Consider the following 4,879-nt stretch of genomic DNA (forward strand, 5'->3'; position numbering starts at 1 on the left):
TTGCTCTCCCCTGGGCATTTCTCTGCCTTCACTGACGTCTCCCCACCCTCACTGGCCGTTCGTTGGAACACAAAGCCACGGTCTGATCACCAACTCTCACTGGGTGACCTCTTGCACCACAGCCCTACCCTTCGAGTGACATTTCTTCTTCCTCATGTCCAGGCTCCACTTTCCAAGCTGCACTTTGTAGCATTTTTTCTCTCTCCTGCTTTTTCCCACCTCCAAGGAAAGCTCAAAATTCTCAGAAAGCACCCTCCAAGCAGGCAAGCTAACTCATCAGCCTTCTTGTGGCCTTTCACCTGAGCTGACAAAAGTAACCTCACCGTGATCTTCTAAACCACGTGCCTTTTCCCTGGCCTTTCAGCTTCTTGGATAGGCACAAACAAGCCCTATGCCTGCTGCTGTCCCATCAGGTACTCAGGCAGAAGGCACATGCCAACCCATATCCATGCCCTCTTCCTGGATGGGGCTCCACCATGTGGGGGGATAATAAGGACATTCAAGAGTGTTGGCCCAAATGCTAATCACTGAGGGATTCTGGGTATGACTGCCTTCTAAAAAGACTTTGTACTGCTGATGACATTTGGGCCTCACCATCCAGCCAACTTCCCACCCACCCTACCATCCACTTCTTCATCCTGGAGAGCATCAATCCGGCTCTAAGGAGACTCTGGGAGATGATGTCAAAGGCCTTGCAAAAGTCCAGGTACACAACGTGCCCTCGTTTCCCCTAACCATTCTGATTCAGCAATGCCTTTCTTGTCCTTCAAGGGCCTTGAGATAGCAGCAGGACAACTTTCCCCATGTCCTCCTAGAGTCTGAGGTAGGCAGGCCACTTGCAATTCTGTCAATCCGCATCCCTGCCCTTCTTGAAGAGGGGTTTGACGTCTGCTTTTTCCAAGGACCACAGAACCTCCATGATTGCTCCGGCACTTTTGAGGTCACAATCCAGAATCACAGGCAAGGGTGACGTAGCAGTCAGGAGCACTTGCAATGAGCCTGTCCAAGGCAGCTGAGATGAATGTCGCTGGGAAAATGGAAATTTGTTCTTGGAGTCACACAGAGAAATGTCGGAGCTCTGCCAGGTGCCCATGTCTCAGCTGGTCTCTTGCAATCCTTGTACACACAAGGGTGATCAGAGAGTGGAGTCCTTGCCTTGCACGTGCAGAGGCAGTGCACTGCAGCAGTCACAGTGTCTCTCTGACCTCCTGCTGCTGCTCCCAGAGGCTGGGAGGCACCTCAGCCCTGCGGTGTATCGCCCTGCTCTGCACTCGTCTGAGATGCTCCACGGCATGAGGAATGGACACGGGGACGTCCGTTCAATGAAGCACATCCCAGTGCTGCATCCAGGTGCTTTCCCAGGGGATGTTACTCTCAAAGTGAGAAGTGACCTCGAGAGACTGTCTGTCCCACAGGCCTTCATGGCACCCCCAGGAAGAGCTGATGGCATTTGTGCTCACTCGGGTTCATCTCCCCACACGCACACGGTGTGCATGCTTACGTCTCGTCTGTACAATACAAACCTGGACTTCTGACCTGGTCATTCGGTGTCCCTCTGTGGAGGGACAAGCAACCTCTCCGAGCTGGGCTGAGAGGCCAGTGCTGGACATGGTGGTGGTTATTGGCTGGTGTGTGACGACTGCCCTGGGGCAGCTGCCCGGGGTGTCCAGCGAACACGGGCACAGGCCAGACCCTGCTCTGCTGGTCCTCCATGTCTCTCGCAGGAGCCCGGCTGTGCGAGGACGCTGCTGTGTGCCCCCACCCTGCCCACTCCCACACTTGAGCTGCTAACTGGAGTTCTCCTCTCCGGGGCACTTGCCATCCCAGCCATCCCAGCCCCTCTCTGAATCTTGCCACCTCCCTGCCCTCTCCCCAGCCAAGCCCAGCAGAGCAGCCCTGGTGGGACTGGTCCCACAGCAGGAAATGGAGGCCAGTGAGAATGTCCATCCAGCCGGCACGCTGAGGAGATCTCCGCTGCAGGCAGCTTGCAGCCCCAGGTGCCAAACTTGCTCCCCAGGACGGCATGAGAGAATTGGCCCAGGGGATGCTCAGGAAGGGCCTTTTGCCCCAGGGACAGGGCAGCCTGCCCCCAGCTGCCACCCTCAGCAAAGGGTTTCTCTTTCCATGTCTCCCCTGCATACACACAGTACCCTGCACTTCTACTTGGATATCCCATCTCCCCACAGAGCCTTTTCCCTAGAGAGCGCATCTAGGCTGGCCTGGCCAGCCACTCCTGCACCCCCTCCCCAGGCTCCCCACAACCTACGAGCTGGCAGGATTGCACTGCAGAGCAAGCAGGCTGTGGAGCCCAGGGCCATGGGGTGAGTCCTCAGGGTCATGCTGGTCATGCTGGGAGGCAGACCCAGCTCCCGGTGACTACTGCCCCCTTCACCTCAGCACACAGACGCTGCCCCATGGCTCCAGAGAAGATCTCAGAGAAAGGATCTCAGGCAAACTACTCGGAGCAGGGCCCTTTATTTTGTTTAAAGACACAGCTCCCAATTTACACAAAATCTCTGGGTCACACAAGACAGGAAGATACTGAAATAGAAATAGGATGAAGAATGACTTCCTTTTTGTGGACAGCATTAATACAACCATGAAAAGCTAAAAACAAAAAAACCCAAACCAAACAACCTCCCAAAGAGAGTCTGGGCATGTAATGAGTTATGTGACAAGTGATATGCAGAAGAAGATGGGCAGTTCATTGCTGCTTCTGAAAAGCAACCAGTCATCAGTTACCTTAGGGCATCCTTGAGCTCCTTGTTCCTCATGCTGTAGATGAGGGGGTTCACTGCTGGAGGAACCACTGAGTACAGAAACGACACCACCAGGTCCAGGGATGGGGAGGAGATGGAGGGGGGCTTCAGGTAGGCAAACACGGCAGTAGTGATAAACAGGGAGACCACGGCCAGGTGAGGGAGGCACGTGGAAAAGGCTTTGTGCTGTCCCTGCTCAGAGGGGATCCTCAGCACAGACCTCAAGATCTGCACATAGGACAGAACAATGAAAACAAAACAGCCAAAACTGAAAAAAGCAGTAACCACAAGAAGCCCAACTTCCCTGAGGTACGTGTATGAGCATGAGAGCTTGAGGATCTGGGGAATTTCACAGAAGAACTGGTCCAAGGCATTGCCTTGGCAGAGTGGTAGTGAAAATGTATTGGCTGTGTGCAGCACAGCGTAGAGCAACCCACTGCCCCAGGCAGCTGCTGCCATGTGGACACAAGCTCTGCTGCCCAGGAGGGTCCCGTAGTGCAGGGGTTTGCAGATGGCAATGTAGCGGTCATAGGCCATGATGGTGAGAAGATAAAACTCTGCTGAAATGAAAAAGACAATCAGGAAGACTTGGGCAGCACATCCTGCATAGGAAACGGCCCTGTTGTCCCACAGGGAATTGGCCATGGCTTTGGGAACAGTGGTGGAGATGGAGCCCAGGTCAAGGAGGGAGAGGTTGAGGAGGAAGAAGTACATGGGGCTGTGGAGGTGGTGGTCGCAGACTATGGCGGTGATGATGAGGCCATTGCCCAGGAGGGCAGCCAGGTAGATGCCCAGGAAGAGGAAGAAGTGCAAGAGCTGCAGCTCCCGCGTGTCTGCGAATGCCAGGAGGAGGAACTGGGTGATGGAGCTGCTGTTGGACATTGGCTGTTTCTTGGTCTGGGGCTCTGTCCAAAGAAGGAAAAGACAGGAGAAAATTAGACAGATTTCTCTGAGAAAAGCCACTCCTTTTTTCACAGAAATCCCCCCCCCCCCCCATCTTGGAATTAATTTGCTTTCTCTAGTTTGGGATGGCTGAGTGTGGTATGAGGAGCAGGACTTCTGCCTGGGTGCTGCTGTGGAGACAGCTTTGCTCTGCTGCAGTGGATACATGGGAGCTGGTTTGTGAGAGCGCCGATGTTCACAGGGCATGTCAGATGAAATCTACCTTTCATGGAAAAGTTCTATATCTGCACTCATGACGTGGGCTGTGGCAGAGAGGCTTAGCATGTCTTTTTAATAATTTTGTCTGTGTTTTCTCACAGAGCTGCAGTATCCATCAGCCCTTTTCCTATCCACCCCATGCTTTCACTTGTGCTGCCTTGAAGATGCCTTCACACACAAATTACTCTTTTAAAAAAACCCTAAACCTGCACTCTGATGAGACCAGAGGAGTCCTGTTTCAAAGGACAGCTCTGCAAACTCTTCTCTAGCCCAGCCCAGAGGTGGAGGTGTGATGGAGGGGGCAGGACACAACCCCTCCCAGAGAGAAGCAACTGACTCTGAGAGGAGAGTGCCGACCCCCAAGGAAAGGCTCCGCACTCCCGAGGATCCCACAGCAGAGCTGCGCCTTTCTGGGGGGCAGCTTGCAAGCCCTGCAGGACAGGCAAAGCAGAGACTCGGGGGTCCCTCCGATGGGAGGTTCTACAGAGAGAGTCAGCTCATTGCCCCGCAGACAGTGCCCAGCAGACATCTGCAGGGAAACACAGAAAGAGAGCTGCCTGAGCGCACCCTCCCCCTGTGCTTGTTTGCAGTGTCCTCCCAACCCCGTCCCTGTCTCTGCTGCCTGCAGCTGTCCCTGCCAGGAGCTGGTTCTCTGTCCCCTGTGTCTCCTCCCTGGCAGTGCTCACAGAGCCCATCCCACCCGCTGCCTGCTCAGCTCTGCCCTGCAGAGCCCTCCCTGCAGCAGGACACTGCCCAGGGGCATCTCTGGGTGTGCAGGCTCTGAGGGGAACATCAGACCAGCCCTGGCGAGGCTGGAAAAGTGACACTGATGCTGTCTGTGACCACGGCATGGTGATTTCCAATACTCCCCGCTTTATTCACCTGTAAGAGGAACAGACTTGGAATTTCAGTGCCTCCTCCGGAAATGAGAGATTAATTTCTATGTGCCATCGCCCACC

General features: G+C 54.5%; 1 pseudogene; it reads right to left on the reverse strand.

The window, feature by feature from the left end:
* Nucleotides 1-847: 847 nt before the first annotated feature.
* LOC132321425 (olfactory receptor 14A16-like) lies at nucleotides 848-3,641 on the reverse strand (annotated as a pseudogene).
* Between the last annotated feature and the right edge of the window lie 1,238 nt (nucleotides 3,642-4,879).

Source organism: Gavia stellata, unplaced genomic scaffold (genome assembly GCF_030936135.1).
Source record: "Gavia stellata isolate bGavSte3 unplaced genomic scaffold, bGavSte3.hap2 HAP2_SCAFFOLD_42, whole genome shotgun sequence".
In the NCBI taxonomy this organism is placed as follows: domain Eukaryota; kingdom Metazoa; phylum Chordata; class Aves; order Gaviiformes; family Gaviidae; genus Gavia; species Gavia stellata.